This window comes from Eleutherodactylus coqui, chromosome 3, assembly GCF_035609145.1.
Source record: "Eleutherodactylus coqui strain aEleCoq1 chromosome 3, aEleCoq1.hap1, whole genome shotgun sequence".
NCBI classification, from domain to species: Eukaryota; Metazoa; Chordata; class Amphibia; order Anura; family Eleutherodactylidae; genus Eleutherodactylus; species Eleutherodactylus coqui.
The window spans coordinates 269,432,014-269,450,110 of NC_089839.1; the positions used below are offsets into that span (position 1 = coordinate 269,432,014).

General features: G+C 42.5%; 1 protein-coding gene and 1 long non-coding RNA gene across 3 annotated transcripts in view; both read left to right on the top strand.

Annotated features, from left to right (window-relative positions):
• The window catches only part of LOC136621732 (uncharacterized), a 28,879-nt gene extending 19,945 nt beyond the window's left edge, over positions 1-8,934 (top strand). For both annotated transcript variants that reach the window (XR_010791270.1, XR_010791269.1), the window contains exons 2-3: positions 5,847-5,965; positions 7,873-8,934. This is a non-coding gene — a long non-coding RNA (uncharacterized lncRNA). The remainder of the gene's footprint in view (positions 1-5,846; positions 5,966-7,872) is intronic.
• Positions 1-18,097, top strand: part of AXDND1 (axonemal dynein light chain domain containing 1) — a 563,032-nt gene that overhangs the window by 253,269 nt on the left and 291,666 nt on the right. The window lies entirely within an intron of this gene.

An 18,097-nucleotide genomic window follows, 5' to 3' on the forward strand; every position in this document is an offset into this window, starting at 1 on the left:
GTTACTTATAATCTACTCTTTTTTTTTTTCTTCTCTTCCCCTTTCCTATACTTACACTTGTTCTTGATTTTTCTTTATATGTATGTATGACTCGGTTACAAATCTGCATAGCTATGATCGAGGCTCTCCTACTCAGGAGTTTCAATAACTATGTAACTTGTTAAATTCTGTGTTAAAATTCTAATAAAAATTTAATTATAAAAAAAAAAAAAAAGAATGGAGTGCCCGGCGCATGCACGCAGCATGCTGCCGGCGTGCTGAGCACATCCGCCGGGCCAAAGAAAGAAGATCTGGCGGCGACGGAGGGCAGGTCCGCAGCGTCCGGACAAGTGAGTAAATTCTTCTTTTTAGCCTCATGTCCGCGGGAAAAGAGGGACCCACTGCCGGATTCTCCATGAAGAATCCGCGGTGGGCCTGATTTTCCCCGTGGACATGAGGCCTAAGGCTTTGAACAATGCAAAGAAGAATGGCAAATATGATACCAAGCGTTATTCAGTCACCTTTATTTATATAACACCCTTCACAGACTAGACTACCTAAAATTACTTTTTATTAATATACCGTTAAAAACATATATAGAGCACCTGGACGAACACTTAAACACAAATGATACCAGCTATCCACCATCAGGGTGGCTGGTCTTTTATCATTTACTTTATTTTATTTATTTTGCATAGTGAGATAGTCTCTAGCCTCCTCTGCCATCATCTAGTGAGCTAGAGCTGGGAAATCACAATAGCTGTCAGCTTTTTCTGTATTACAATCTCTGAGACAGCTAGAGTCTAGAGGGAGATGGATATCAGTAGACTCTGAAAGCTGGATAGCTGATAACTGTGTTATAGCCAGATCGGGGTTCTAAAATCTACCAATCCTGCAGCCTTGCAGTTATCTTTTTCCCATATGTTAGCTGCGGTTTAGGATGAGACCCCGGGTTAGGATTGAGAATCCATCAATACTGAGAATTCATCAATAAGTTATCTGTAGTGAGAGTTAAGGCTTTTACAAAAAAAAAAAAAATCGTGGAAATCATACTTAAATTCGATATGAAGTGGGATATTTAGTTTTGCTATTTTAGCATATGGACCCACCATTTATACCGAAATATTTGAAACGATATATGAGGTTTATTGAGGTCCCTGATGATCTATGACCTCTAGAGGAATGCGTTGGACAAGCTGAGTGATTCCATCTGTACTAAGTTAGGGGAGCTATTCCATCATATCGTTCCCTAATGATTTATCCCACTCCAGAAATTTAGAACACTGTTTCAGTGAATGTACAATGTACAATAAATTTTGGAAACTGAGTTTGGTTTCTTCCTTTAATCAATTAGTAGTGGCTAGCTCTGGTTTACATTAAAGTATCAAAAACCTTTTTGGTACTATTTGTGTTTTTTTTGTATATATTAATTTTTTTTGATTGGTAAAGGAAAATGGGGAGGGGTTACAAAAGAAAACAAAGGAAACAAGGATGATCACAAATAAAATAATCAGTCAAATATATAACAAGGAAACAGTGACAGCTCTGTTGAGAATACAATAATATAGGTATAGTGATACAATAGGTATGGGTAATAGCCTATGAGGGATGCAGGCCATATAGGGATCGTCGAGAGCGTATTATGGGCTAGTGTGTAGTTGGGGGGAGAACCTCGTTGGTTGAGGAGGAGCGGTAGGTTGTGGAGATGGGCTATGTATGAAGGAGAGCCAGACATTCCAGAGACTCTCGAATCTCTTTGGGTCCCCTACTCGTTTAGCCTTGACTCTCTCAAAGGAACAAATCGTGTTCACTTCTTTGCACCATTCCGAGATGGAGGGGATAGTGCTGTCTCTCTCTTAAAGGTCGTATTTAGTTCAGATTCCCAGCGAGCGATAAAGGAGGGTTGGTGTATATCATATGTTAGGGTCCCGTATATTTTAGAGATTGGGCTCTTAATGGGCTGGAGGCTCCAGAATAGTTTATGGAATAATACATTTTTATCTGTATCTATGATATCAGAAGAGTGCAGCACCACCGATTTTCTAATGATAAGTAGATCTTTGGATCTAAATGATGTATCCCCTAGATGGTTTAGGAATTGCATATCTTGGAGTACAGTCTTATCCTCAATAAGGCCGCAACATTGTAGTGTCTTTAGGTGGGGGTCACTCCTAATTTTTTGTTTGAGTACTCTAAATTTATTAGGTATTATTGCAAGCAGTGGGGTATAACCGCTGATCTGGGGTACAAGTTTATGTTTCTTGTTTGCCTTATGCCATAGACTTAAAGTTAGTTTGGAGTAGGGGTTTTGGATCTCCTTCAGCTTAACTTTGTTGTAAGGGATGGTCCAAAGCAAGAGTTTCTGATCATTGTTTAGTTGAAGAAGTTCGAGTTCCACCCATAATTTGGGGCTTGTTTGGCGGGTCAGGTCTACCATGCGATTCAAATGTGATGCCGTCCAGTATAGTTCAAAATCTGGAAGCCCAATTTCACCGTATTTTTTAGATTTGATTAGCGTCGTGTGTTTGATGCTATGACCTTACCCTGCCATATAAACTTTGCTACAAGGCTTTTAAGTTTAGTGAAGAAGATCCGTGGGACCGCTATAGGGAACGTTTGAAATGTGTATAATATTTTGGGCAGATAAATCATTTTAATTAGGTTTTTTCTGCTGAACCAGGAGATCAGCAGGGAATTCCAAGAGATGAGGTCTCTCTCCATTCTCTCAAGTAGGGATATAAAATTTAGGTTGTACAGGTCTGCTGCGCTCTGCGATATTTCTGCCCCTAGGTATGTAATTTGTTTACTTGAGTTTTTGAATAGCGAGATTTTGGAAATCTCAGACCAAGAATCTTGTTTAATGTTTATGTTTAAAAGTTCTGATTTTGAGAGGTTTAGCTTAAAATTGGAGATCTGACCGAATCTCTTGAACTCGCGCAGAATTTCAGGGATTGCGGTTTTGGGATCTGTAAGGAAGAATAACATGTCATCTGCGTAAAAGGCCGATTTGTGCTCTCTGGAACCACATTTCATGCCTGTAATTTTATTATTTTGTCAGATTTTTTCCAAAACAGTTTCCATGGTTAGGATAAATAATAGAGGGGAGAGAAGGCAGCCTTGTCTAGTTCCGTTATTAATTCGGACTGGAGGGGAGAAATCAGAGTTGATTTTGATTTTAGCTAAGGGGAAGAAGTACAAGGCCATAATTTTATTGATAAATATATCTGGGAAACCAAATTTTGAGAGGGACATTCGTAGGAATAACCAGTCAACCCTATCGAAAGCCTTCTCGGCGTCTATAGTGAGAAGAGCTAGTGGGGAGTTGTTTGGTGTGCTAAGTGCATTATGTTGAGAAGTTTTAGGGGGTTATCTTTCGCTTCTCGGTTTGGTACAAAACCCACTTGCTCAGGATTGATCAGTTCGGGTAGGATCACTTTGATCCTGTTAGCTAAGATTTTGGCATAAATTTTGATATCATTATTGATTAGGTACATGGGTCTATAACTGCTGCATAGGGAGGAGTCTTTTCCTTCTTTGGGGATTAGTGTAATGTGTGCCATCAAAGCCTCTTTTTGAAAAGGGCTTCCTGCGGAGATGGAGTTGAAGTAATGAGCGAGATGTGGGGTGAGGATTTCTTTAAAGGTTTTGAAGTACAGGGATCCAAAACCGTCTGGCCCAGGACTTTTCCCGTTCGGGGCTGATTGGATACATTCCTCTATCTCTCGGGTGGAAATCGGCTTAAGGAGCGATTGTATTTGGGTTATGGGTACACTAGGGAGTTTGACCAAATCTAGGAATTCTTGTATTTTTTGTTGTTTGATTGGTAGAGACTCTGGAATTTTGAATATTATATAGATCAGAGTAAAACACTTGAAAAATATTTGTGATGTCTTTATCTTTTATTTTGGGAATAAAGGTTTTCGCGTTTTGTGTTTTAATTAGGGCTGCCAACTTTTTCACGCACTTGTCCGAGAAACATAGTGTTTATATCTTGTGAAAAGAAGGTATTTTTCGGATTTTTGGTTCAGGATTTCTTTTAACTTGATGCGCAGGTTAAATAATTGTTTTTTGTATTTAGGTGAAACATTCTTTTTATTACAGGTTTCTATGTGTTTGATCTGTTCAGTAAGCAGGGTAATCTCCCTCTCTTTTTCTCTTTTTTTCCTTGCACCCGATTCAATGAGGAGGCCTCTTATTACCGCCTTGTGGGCTTCCCAGAGGGTCGCTGGGTTACATGGTTCTGTCGCGTTTTCTTCAAAGTAAGGGTGCGGGCAGACGAGCGTCATCGTATTCGCGCTGCAGCGCGTGCGTCGTAAAAACGTTTCGACGGTCGTATCTTTCGGCGATTTTTTAAACGGTGTGTCGCCAGAGCACACGAGCGTCGAAGCGTCAACGATAATACGTCGCCTAGTGATTTAGCGGCACACGGCTGTTTCGAATAATGCAGTAAATGCTGTTGGGCGGAGCATTGTTAAACCTTTTTAAGAACAGCTGTTTGTTAATCTGCCGAACTGCATACCCACAAGAGAGGTCTTCTGTGTAGGTGACAGTTTGTTCTGGCTGAAAATGTTTGCAGTGACACGGGAAGAGGCAGCCAGCGCATGGCTGGTGCATCGTCGCTTCTGTTCCAGGCGTAGAAGACGGCGCATGATGGTCGCAAGTGAAGCTGCTTCTGCGAGTGTGCCACCCAACGCCGCTACAAGAATGGCTTACGAGCGGCGATATTGGGTTCACCTGATAATGCAGGCAGCGCACGCTTCGGGATATTTTATCGAAATGTATGCTGCTCTTCGAGAGTATCCCGAGCAGTTTCAACTGTTTTGTCGACTATCAGTTACAGCGTTTGACGAGCTTCTCAGTGGATTAGAATCGTCGATAATACATCACGATACTACAATGTGAGAATCTATTCGACCAGAAGAAAGGCTACTCATAACACTCAGGTATAAATATGTGCTCCATATAACTCCCACGCTTTGGACGTGATTGTACATTTTGTAATTGCTGACAGTGCATCCATCACTGCTGTAAGGTGGCACGCGACTAGCACATGTTAGCCCTTGGTTTTCTATTTATTTGCCGCTTTTTTTGTCAACAGAATTGCTATAACATGTAATGTGGCAGAGTATTGCACATGTTAAACTACTAAGCTGTACAGTACATATTGCTATGCCAGGCATACTTATATGTTGCTGTCTGCAAGATAGTACAAAAGCAAAAGCTTTGTTTTGTATCACGTCTGGCATGCACGCCGTTAATTGCAATGTGGAGTCCAAAAAGGATCTATCTGTGCCACTGTTAAGTAGTACCACAGTGAGCAATAAAATACAGTGTTTATAGTTGTTTCAGTTATGTGTAATGTTAATAGCGTTCAGTGTAGTACTGGTCTTGCAGACATGTGTAGTCTTAATCCGTGACTACCTGAGGCTCAAGCGCATTGCATGAACTTTTCTATCTTTCATAGCCGACATTCAAAATGACGATATGTTATACTGAGTTACAATACCACATCGCATTCTGATCTTATGCAGTGGCCAAGAATTCTATCAAAATTCTCAAAGCAAACCATTTTTATAAAGTTTTTTTTTTTTTTCTCATCATATCAACAATCCAAAGTGTTTTTTTTCCTTTTTTGGGACACAAACATAGGATTTTGTGGCAGTGCGACTGTACAATTGTAGCTAGCGCAGCAACTTATCATGTAATCATAGAATCTATGAACCAGTAAATGTAGTGTTTGCTTTTTAGTACTTTTCGGGACACTTGCAATGCCAATTAGGGAACGTTTGCTGTACGCTTTGTGTACTTACTGCCTTTTTGCTGTGCATAAGGATTTGTTTTTTCATTCTCCTTTGGTTGTCTTATAGGTTTCTGGCAACTGGGAATTCATATGCATCCCTTAAATTCACCTTCCAACGTGGCCGTACAACGATTGGAAGAATCGTTGTGGAAACCTGCAGTGCAATATGGGAGTACATTTGTGAGGGTATATATATATATATTGCCATATGTTCTTTATACTTTTATACCTATATGCAAGTTTTATTCAATTCCAAATGAGAAAAAACTTATATGTCGCCTTACATCAGATATTCCAAGGCTTTGCAAGGCTGAGAGATGTTCTAGAAATTCAGAGATGATACCGAACCAGACATGAAGGCTGCATGTACTTGGCTGTTTTCCCAGAAGCAAGATATCAAGATGTTCCACTATGTACATAATTTTCACTGTCTTAGGCTGGAAATCCGGACTTCCCATATATGGAGAATGCATGCTTGGCCGTTTTCTTAGAATTGAGTGGGTGATTCTTTGCACTGGAGTTAATTGAATACGTGATTTTCTGTACATAAGCCAGAGGCGCCATAAGCAAGATATCGGCTGTTTTCACTGCCTCAGGCCGGAAATCCGGACTGCCCATATATGGTTATAAGCCCATCATCCCTTGCTGGGGATGGGACAAAGGGTATAAGAGCTCATGTAATCTGTAATAAAGCACGTCGGCAAAGCGCAGCCATGTCCCGTGTGAGGAATGATACCAGACCTCTGTGTGGTGTTTTTTTCTTTACCGCCGGCAACGGGGCAAGTGGGGTGGGCCCAATTGGTGCTGTACTTAGAATATTTTATTACCCTGACACCTTCTTCCAATAGTCATGGCCCCTCCATCGCAGCAAGATTGGCATGAAGTTGCGAGTGCCTTCTGGGAGAGGGACAATTTTCCAAATTGTTTGGGGGCTCTGGACGGCAAACATATACGTGTTCGAAAGCCCCCCAACTCAGGGTCCCGGTACTTCAACTATCGGCAATTTTTTTCTGTGGTCCTTCTTGCCGTAGCCGACAGCAATTACAGCTTTCGAATCGTTGACATTGGTGCCTATGGAAGTGCTGCAGATGCGCGCATCTTCAGCGCATCCAGAATGAGTAGGAGGCTTTCGGCTGCCCAACTAGCCCTGCCAGAACCATGTGCGCTTCCTGGAATGCCAGTTATGCAACTGCCTTTTGTTTTTGTTGCAGATCAGGGATTTGCCCTTGCCAATCATGTCCTGCGGCCCTTTGCTCGTCGGGGCATCACGACCAGAAGGCAAGCTTTTAATTATCGCCTTACACGTGCCAGGCGCTACGTAGAATATGCGTTTGGCGTGCTGGTCAGTCGCTGGCGTGTCTTTCAGACCTCTATGCAACTAGCGCCTGTGCATGTGTGCGCTGTAATTAAGGCAGCCGTGGTCCTGCATAATTACTGTAGGCGCTGTAATGTTGCTTGGGATGCTGCAGCGGGTAACGCAGATGACCTCATCGGACATCTTGGCCTAATGCAGTCGCAACGGGCTGCTCCGTCTGCTGTGCGAGTGCGTGAGCTATTTGCAGATTTTTTCCAAACTTCGCTTGGACACGTTCCCTGGCAGCTGGACCATGGACAGGGAGGAAGTTGATTAGCCTGTCCCTTGCAGCATTTCCTTTTTTTTAAGCCTAAACCTTGAATTGATTTTAGCAAAATTGGCCATTTTGTACGCAAAAGTTAGGGACTCGCAAGCACCGAGGATCCTTGCTGTGGGTTGCGAGCTTAACATAATGCCCCACAATAGTGCCGCTCTGCTGCGGGTCGCCTACAAATATTTCAGGATTGCGCTATGTGGCTCATTATGGAACTAATACCTCGGTTGTCAGCTATTGCTAAGTACGTAGCCGAACCCAATAGCTGAATGTATAGTAAGGAAAAGGTTTAAGCTAAACTGTAAGCTGTTTGCCAAACCGCTATCCATAATCATTATTATTCATGCACTTCTTATTATGTTGTATAGCTCAAACTATACCATAATAAGGGCTTGTTGCTCAGTGCCTTGCTTCGTTAATAACAAAGGTGGAAGAGTTACTAATTGTGTCTTTGTTTTTATATAGTGTTGGGATTTTCGGCACCACTGATGAAGACCCGGCTCATGCACCACTCACAAATTTCTGCTTTGGGAAAGATCCTGAACCAATTTATCAATGCTTGCAATAATTGCTTTCTAGCCGTAGATGTACTGGACATTACTGTGTTATATATTTTCGTGTCATAGTCATTAAGTAATACTTATTTCCAAATTCGCCCCACGACTACACGTAGACTGGAAACGCTGATGCAGTTGCCGGGTGGTTAAGCTACATGGGGATGTATTCCTTTGGCCATGCAGGCACGTTTATGCACCTTACATATTACTTAACATGCCCCACTCATTGTGCCAGCTGTAGTCTAATGGTACACTTGGTATAATATTCATCAAGATGTTAGTACACTGTATGTTCTTTGTATCAATGACTATGAACCATTTTGATGTATTTGACAAGGGCAGGAGAACAATCCCATGGATTGGGAAACCTGTCACTACCAGTGTATGTTAGGCGCTTAGGCACTGTGTTTGTTAATTCATTGGTAGCCGGAGAGCAATGTTAATGAAGGGCATATGCTCTTTTTTGGTTGGTAAAGACTAACAATTCTCGTTGCAGTTAGTTCTAGTGTTTGCTGCCCGCATTAGCACACAAAACTTATTTTGATGGCAATCATCCACCCATTCACAACTACACATTGCCACTGTACCATCACTGTCAAGATTGCACAGTCACCAAAGTAATGGTACCACTCAAGATATCAACAGTGCAGTAGTGCCATTATTATTTACGCGTCGCCCAACATATTCTGTCTGCAGCTACGTAATTGTTATTACTGACTACTACATGCTTGCCTATGCTATAATGGAAACAACCTATGTTCTTCTTGGAGGGCACATATGTAGTGCTGTCCTTGTTTGTGCATTTGTACGGGACTGTAGTAAGCAAGTTGAATTTTTCAACATATTTTCATTGTTGCATTTCTTAACTGCGGCATAATCTTCTTTTCTTACCTATGTCTTTTGTGTTAAACATTTGTACGAAAAGCACGTTCCAAAAAAAAAAAACAAAAAGTAAAGGGTTGATGTACTTTCTAAATACGTCAGTTTGTAATGGAATTATCATATTTCTCCAGGAATGTTTATATTTCCGCATGCTTAATAAAGCCGCACATTTTTTCCATTCTCAGCAACTGCAGCATTGCAATGCAGTGAACAAATTAACGGCAATGCAGAAAACATTTCGAGCTGTCGTAGTCAGGCACAGTTGTACAACAGCAATGTGCACGCTTGGGCTGTGTATGTATGCAGTAGGGCCTGCTTTCTTGCCCACAACAGCGAGAAGTAGCAAAACATTTTCAGCACGTGGACACTCCATTGCTTCTGCACTACTGGCTGACAAGCATTTGCAGTAAGAGTCACACCAACCACACATAACCTTTGTGATACTCTCGCCCTATTTTTAATCACGGTCTTCAGCCGCGCAACGAATGTGTTTTGGGCGTGCATTGCCACATACACCTAAAATGTAACATGTATATTTGTGTGACCACGGCATATGTGTTTGCAGTAAATATTGATATTATGGCTGCTAACTTTTTTAGCGTTTTTTCCCACAATGCTAGGGATTGGGTTTGGCAGCAGTTAATAGAGCTCTGTTACATCGTTTTCTTTTTTGTTGCCCATACAGATCTTTAACTCTAAATGTTATTTGTTCCTATTGTTTCGCCCCAACTGCACCCTTAAAAGACAAATGTCATGGATTACATACTTAACAGTCCAAGGAGATGCGTAAGCAGACATATTAACGAAGACATGGGCTGTTATGGCTCCTATTGTACAATGTGGGTGTTGTTTTGCCCTTTTTTTTTTTTGGTTTGGATTATCTACCCAAGAAAAGTTTAAAACACCCCCCAAAAAATGGCTAACGACACATGTCCTTAACAAAGAACCCAAAACAAGAAAAAAAACCCATTAATTGTTACACGTTACATTGTGGTCTTAAAATTATAAATTGTATCACAATGTACTGTAGCTATTGCCGCCAAAAGGCACATTAGTCGCTCTGATAAGCATCGTTTTTCAAAGAATATTGCTTGGTTCATCCCAAGTCAAGTCAGGCTGCTCCTACTGTTGCTAAAGCCATACATTAGCACTGGTCCACTTTGTCATGCTACCCAAGCTAAAGTTAGCGTTACGGTTTCATGATGTTACATACATATTTCCCCCTAACAAAAACATCCTCATCTGTCGTATACACTGTAATGCTAATTTTAACATAATCATTCCGCTCAACCCATCTTCCAAGCAATGGGCCACATCACAAATAATGTTTCTAAAGTTGCCCATTGCTTAGCGCAACAATGCATGTCCACAAAAGCACAGTGCCAAAACAATAGGGGTCATGGGTGTAAAGACATTTCATCACATTGGGAAAGGTTGAAGTCCTTACGTTGTCATCCCACGCAACTCTCAGGTTACCTACGGAAGTTAGAGTGCCGTACTTTCTGTAAACCTACAAGCTAAATGGAAAGTATACGGTACAGACCGAAGTCTGCCATAATAAGGCAGCCAGTGTGAATGTTGGGAAGTAGGTGACAAATTAAAATTGCCAAAGGAAAACAAAAACATCACAGAAACTGTACGTCTTAACAAACGGCTCTTTTATTTTGTTTCCTGTAAACGGTCAGGCACTGCCGCTTTGGCAGTACAACTGTGCCTGTAACTGCTCCTTAAAACATTTGGTCAAACCCAAAATGGTGTACATTGTTCAGCTTTACATGAAATACAGCACGGAGTTAAACATTAAAAAACCACAAAATCTAAAATAAATAAAACTACTGACGGGCGCCGATCGTATTCTGCCGCCAGGCCTCCAACTCTGCTATCTTCTGCAGTGCAACTGCAAGGTGGTGCTGCGTGGCTAATACTGCTGCCGTGCACGCGACAATTAGCTCTCGAGTCGTACTCGCGGTTGTGTGTTCTGTGTTCAACATTGGTTCAGGAACAAGGGAAAAAAGAGGAGCGACAATAGGGAGTTACAAACAATTGCAATGGCAAGCTGTTTGCTCGGAAAAAACAAGTTGAACCTTAGTAATGATAAAGCACACCTCTCCTGAGAACTTTTTACAGTCTATCAGCTCCCAAAACATCATGCCTTGCGATAGCACGACCCTCCACATTTATGCGGTACGCAATGCGTGTAATATTTCAATATTAGTTAGAACATTTCTTACTACAACAGGTGCAACTATTATTTGTTACAAACAAATATCAATAGCAAGCCATTGCCTTAAGTAGGAATGTACAAACTGACGCGTAGGCCTGAGTCAGACACGATTTGCGCATGCGCATGCAGCCGTCAAATTTGTTAAACAATTTATTCGCAATGGTGTCGGCCACATAAACGGTCTTTATGCGCTCCTCGGATAACACATAGAACAGTAATCGCAGATCGCACCTATCTGCTCTCTGCGATTCCTGTCCTCTTCTCTATATCCGCTTAATATCCATTAAGAACATATGGAAGACAATTAATTCTTCTCTGCCACAGCTGTACCAACTGTGGCATAGCAGAGCCATGTTTACCCATTGAATTAAATCTTGGCCGCAATAGAGCCGACTTGATAGAAAGAAATGGGATGCCGCCTTGCGCGGGATGATTTGAAGGGAAGGGCCTAAGTAGATGATCCCTTTGCTGCAATTCATCACGAAAAGTGGGAAAGAAAGAAAATAAACAAATACTCACCTGCTCCCGGCAGTCGACGTTCCACACGGCCTCCCTGCAGGGGGTGTGAAGGGGGTGTGTGTCAGACCTGCCCCCTGATTGGCTCTGCGCAAAGCCAATCAGGGGGCAGGTCAGACTCACACAGACCCTTCACAGCCACTGCAGGAAGGCCGCGCGGCACTCTGGCTGTCGGGAACAGGTCAGTATATATATAGTTTTAATTTTCACACTTTACAGGATGAATTGCATCAAAGGGCTTAACTGTTTAAGCACTTCCCTGACAATTCTTCCCACAGTCGCCTGCTGCGCATTGCTTTCAATGGAGCGGGCTGTATTTCCTGCTCCATTTAATGCAATGCGCTGGACTGCTCTGCAGCATTTATAATGGGACGTGTCTCTCAGCAGACTTCCAGATGAGTCACGGGCAGCACTTTCGCGAGATGCGGGTGCGTCTCCTTCATGCCATCCGCAAAACGCGCCAAAATACGCCCGTGGGAGTAAGGCCTTAGGCGATTGTGAATGCTATTGTAAGACTAACAGAATGTGCACATTGGCGAAGCTGCTTCTTTAATTAATCACAATGCTTCAAAATGTAGGATTTTCATTATATGTAGGGCTCCACCAACACACTAAGTACATAGCCATGTATATTATTGGGCGAACTCACGCACATTAACAGCAGCATATATGTTAGGGAAATCTTCTGTTCCAAATTAAATGTATGAGATCTGTTTGGGGTCTAACAATTGCAGCATATCTCCCCTCAAACGTACCATAATTGCGATGTAGAAAAGCAATGGTACAAATCGCATTCTGGTCATTTTGTGGCAAGGTACGCTCAGCCGTAAATATTTTACAACCTTGCAAGTTCGGCTAATGTGCAACAACCGTATTAGAACAATTGATCCCTTGTGCTATCATTCAACATCCCAAACGTTTTTAAAAAACCGTTGTGCATCCACTAAATACACCTTTCCGCACAAACATTACATCTAGCGGTCATGGTTTTGTCAATCTTGCAAGCTGCATGCCATCAACAATCACATTAGGAACATTAGCGACAAGTAGTGATGGTCGGATGGTATGGCAAAAAACACATGAATGCAAAGTGTAACATTCACATCAGGGCATAATAAAAGGTAATAGTACTATTACCTTAGACAGATTTCAGGTATGTATTGTTTTGAAGGCAAATAAGCGCTGCCCAAAAAATACAACACCCATGCTTCGGAGCAGAAGTGTCACCCCTTTCCAAGCTGGTGCTGCAAACATTTAACACAGTCTAATGTTGTTAATGGGGAATGTGTACTTCTGATTCATGCCATCCAAACGCATAGGTCCGCAAACAACATTCACATAGCGGTGTACAATGCTTCAATTCACCAAACACTAGTCCTTCAATAACGTCAACGGTGGTACTGAATGCAGAGTTTGATAATGCCTATATAGAGCACACTTCAGTACTTTAATTTATATCGTGGGTTCCTGAAGCTTGATTTCCTTGGTCAACGTGCAGTGTCTTAGCACCAGTTTAGCAAATTGCATAAATGAACGACACAAACGAGTGTACAATTTGATTAACTTAGGAATGACAAAAACGTAGTCACATTTTAAAAACGGGATTGCTTTACGCTCAACAACTTACGCCTGTAGTGCACTGCATACCTTCAAATACAGGGCTGGCACTGCTTGCCGTGGGTACTGCCATTTGTACCTCTTCTCCGTCAGGCGGTGGGCTGCTCGACCTCACAAGGGCGCGATCCTGGCGTGTTCCACTGCCTCCTGTTGGTAGCAAAACAATGTGACTAATGGATTGCACAGCTTAAGTGATTTTGTGCACTACATGTTGTAGCCCAACTACAGCTTAGACATAAGCATTTGTGTCAGTACATCAACATGTACCTGAAATTGGCAAAGGCCAGCAAATAATCCACACTCACCTATACGTCGTTGGTAATCGTGCTCCTCTTGGCGCGCGGAAAGATGCTGTTGTCGAGCTGTATGGGCAAAAGGAACAATGTCTGTAAGTTCTCATTTCCAAATGCTTTGTCACAGTTACGTAAGTAAGAGTAATTGCTGATTACTTTGTTAATCTCCACCATTTTTTGGTTCTTTGGGAGCTCCCATGCAACTTTTATACGAACTTGTGTCTCACACAATCGTCAACTGTCATCATGGCTGTGTATCATTGCTGGCCATATTAATATCATACCTTACGATCGTAAGCCAACATTTATGCCGGTCGTGCTGAAGCCCACTGCATGAGCACAAATGGTGCACTACAGCCTTGACTACAAACACGCGTAGGTGTCGGCGGCAGTACTAGGAAATCTTCACGTTTGAAGTAATATCCAATTGCGAAGGGCGGTATGATTCTTCTACGAGGCCGTTCTGTATATATTTTTAAAAACAAACCGCACTCTCATATTACTAACGGTACACACCATACACTGTAGTGAGACCTAGCTGAGGAGTACCCACTTTTTGAAGTATAACGTGTCGGTGACCAGATCCGTATTTGCCTTGCCACTTTTCAGCAGTTTTTCCCTTTGATATCATTAGTCATAACTTGACTGCTAGTGCGAGCAATGGCAAGTTCTGAATTATAAAGTGCAAGACTGGAAATGAACACATAAAAACCAAGGTTGCCAGACTGAATATATTATGCAAGTAGCCGTATGAACATCAGACAATGGCGGCTGCATAGCAGCTGAGCAGTATAATTATTTTCGTGTGGTCGGGAACCAAGATGTGAACGGCGGCAAGCAAAAAAACCGACACATTGCCTACCCCGGCTGCAGAAAGCAATGGTTTGCCATGTTTGTTTTGGAAATATACGTCAAAGAACCAAAACAATCAACCACACCTATATTATTGACGCATTGCTTGCATTTTAACCGCTAGCAAATCGCATTTCAATAGAACGCTCCTAAAGCTCGATGCTGATGTTATAGACGCTTAGTACATGCGCGTTAATGTATCGCTGCACTTAGCATTCTTCAACCACTCTAGTAATTGCTGCAGCAGTAATTGCAATCAAAACAATCTGTTAAGCTGACACACTGTGACGCAATGCACATGTAGATGTTTCGAGCACTGTACGACAGTATACTAATTGAAAAAAAACTACATTATGTAAGCATGGATTTTAAGAAAGAATCGGCAGTTTATAATCGTTGACGTAGCAAACTTTTCAAAGTGCTTGTTGCATTCGCCGAAAAATCGAAGTGACGCGTTACTGTAGAACGCCTTGGCCTACCTCGCTCCCGATGACGGTTCTGTCTACGAATCCTCCTTAGTCCGCCCGGGTCCTTGGCCTTCAGATCGCACCATTTCTTTTGCAACTGAGTGCGTGTGCGGGTTGTGCCAAAACGCCGTTCCAAAGTGCGAGCTACTTCGGACAGGATGCTCCTTTTATGGGAATTTGGATGGAGGTAGGGGCCATGCACACCGTCATAGTCGCGACGGTCCATAATATGGACAAATGTCCGGACCTCGCGCTTACCTAATGGGGCGTTTCGTTTGGCCATGTTTGGGTATCGCAGAGGTGGTGTAGAGGGGGCAAAATGGCCGTGTCCGGTGCAGGGTTGCGTACTTCCTGTGCTGCTTTCCCGCCCAAAGTTACTGAGCTTCGGGTGCAAATTTTGCCCGACCACTCACGTGATTAAAGTTACAACACAGTGCGAAAAAGGAAAGGAAGCGTTTTAAAAAGTAGCTTATATTGGTATAATCAGACATACTTTGCAGAGTTCGAAATATCTGTACGTCACAAATCCAAAGCAAAAGTTTCTGTCGACAATTCATGCCCACGTTTCTTAGCAAAGTGGCGAAAACACAAACGAACGCACTGGGCTGTGCGTCGCAAAAAGCTCTTTACAAGTATGAACGACTGTGGAATTTCCAAGCGGCGCCAACTCGTAATGCGTACAGCTTTGCATAGGCGAATAAATTCATGATGACACAGCGTTTGCAGTGGCTAAATCGATATGCATTCAGAAAAACCGAGTAGGTTAGGTTCTTCGTAAAACTAGCGAGCCATTTGCAGTGGTAACAAACGCCCAGTGTCACGCAACTAAGCATACGGATTCATTTGAATTCGCTAGCTCATGCGGCCAATGATCACATTCATGAATCGTTTGTAATGTAGCGACCAGCGACCAAAGGATCAGATTATTCGCTTGCGCAAAAGGAGCTGACTTTAACTGTTCTCGGGGAACGGCCAGTATGCGTATTGATACTGAACTGTATTTCGCGCCAAAACTTTCTGGCGGGAAATCCGCCGGAAACAACAACAGCAGCCATTTTATTGCTCTGTCGCACCCTGACAAGATGTCACGCCGGACTGCAGCTCTAGGGCCACAACAAGTCTGGACACTAGTTAGGATCATGGATTCGCGGGACTACGATGGACAACATGGGCCATACATGCAGCCGAATCTGCATAAAAGAAAGATAATTGCGGAGGTAAGAAGAACACTCCGCAAGAAGTATGGAGTGTTCCGAACAGCGGGACAAGTGCAAAAGAAATGGAGCGACCTGAAATTGAAAAGCCCAGTTGCTCTCCAGGACATTCGGTGCAAGCTACGGACAAAGAAAGGTAGGTTAAAGCGATATCACAGCAATGCAACTGTCACTGCCCTTCGATATTGCTCTCATGTGAATATTCGGCAATCCTTTATTTAGCGAACATTAAACGAAACGGCGCATAATAAAAGTTGATGTTAATTTGTCCAAAGAAAAATATTAAAAGTTGTACACAGCCATGCAACTAATAACATTACATTAGTTTTTTGCACCAAAGGAGTGCTGATTGCTTATAGTTGCGCTGCCCTGTTGAAACCAACTTTTGCACTAACTTATCGCTGTTATTTCTGTGATCTGTCTGCGATTTGGAACATGCTCATAGTATTTGCCAAGGCTAACAACATTGACGGTTAGGGTCATTTTGGACAACCCCTAATTGCACACACACAACTGACGGGCTAAGAGCTGCTTGCATGCACATTCTTGCCTTGTCAATTTGCCTGTTGTGGGCAAAAATGTTATTTTGGTTTGGCCAACTTTATCGGCTTGCATTCTCCTATTACCTGTAATTCTACTGTTGACCATTTTTCCGTGAGCAAGGGATTTTTTGGGCGAGGCACAAGCATGACTAACCGAGGCAAACACAAAAAATTATGACAATGCACTGCCACACGCCTTAACAATCAATCCTGTAGCGCATTCACTGTCACAGGTGAGCATCAAAACAATGCACTGGCACTACACACTAATATGTGTTATGAAGTGCACTCCTCTAAATGGAGACATGTGTTATGTGCACATCTTCGGTTTGCTTTGTGCAAGCGTTCATTTGCAGGGCACCCGGTTTATGGTATTTCAGGTTGCAGATGTCCAAAAAGGAATGTGTTGACATTGCTGAAGGCATCATTAGTGGCTGATTACTACTTTTCCACGTTTCACAAACTATGGACTTCAAACTTTTTTACAGGGAAAACTTCTCAGCGCTATATGAGGAGAACGGCAACAAAGATTCCCTCTGGAAGAAGAGAAGTTGACCGCAAACAAAAACATACGGCAATGTTGGGGAAAAAAAGGCCACAAGCAGGTAAAGGTTTAGAATGGTTATCAACTATACACCAAAAGCATTAAATTGGTGATTGATTAATGTTCTTTTCTTCTACGCCACAGAGCACGATGCTCCAATCCCTACATCACCACATACTTCCGAAGACAACACACACTCGGCTGAGAGGCACGCTTGCATGTTTTCCCCCTCCACAAGTCCATTGCATGCAAATGAACACGGCCCTTTTGTGTCATGTGGTGGTAAGTTATGTATCGCTTTACACAACTCCTCTAGTAGTCTAAAGTTTGTACAATGCTGCTCCTTACTTCGCGCAACACAATCATGTTGTGGCAATCAGGAACACGCGTCGCTTATAAAGAGTTACAACATTACTAGGCCTCTTGCATTGTTCTGCCAGTTCCCTTCAGTTCGAATGCAGTACCATAGGCAAGGCAATAACAAATATGAGCTGTCCCGCTGCCTTTCCGTGTGCATAACACACCAAGACACCTTTTTTTCTGTATTTTTACGATGTTTCACTCCGATCGGGTGTTTTTATGCAGTACTGTAGCACCGCAATAGTATATAATGATCCATGTTGCCACTCATAAAGGCTCTATGAAATTGCCGCAAGAACCGTGAAGGAGAATGACAAAAGGGAAAATGATGGACACCCGAACAAAAGGCAGTCTCCAAAATATCACTACATAATGAGCTGCGATGGCTACGTTTGAAAAAAAATTGCCCACTTATTAGCAGCAGACCACGTTAAGGGAAGGAAAAATAGTTTGGGTAATTTGCCCTTTCCTATAATGGCGGAGCTGGCCAGGGACCCATTATGGGCAGCACACTTGCGGCACTGTTACACAGCTTTGGGCAACATTTGTGTTTGCTACATACAAGCCCCAGTTGAAGGTGATTTTGAGTGTAATGGAGTGGAAATGTACAGAATGCTGCCAT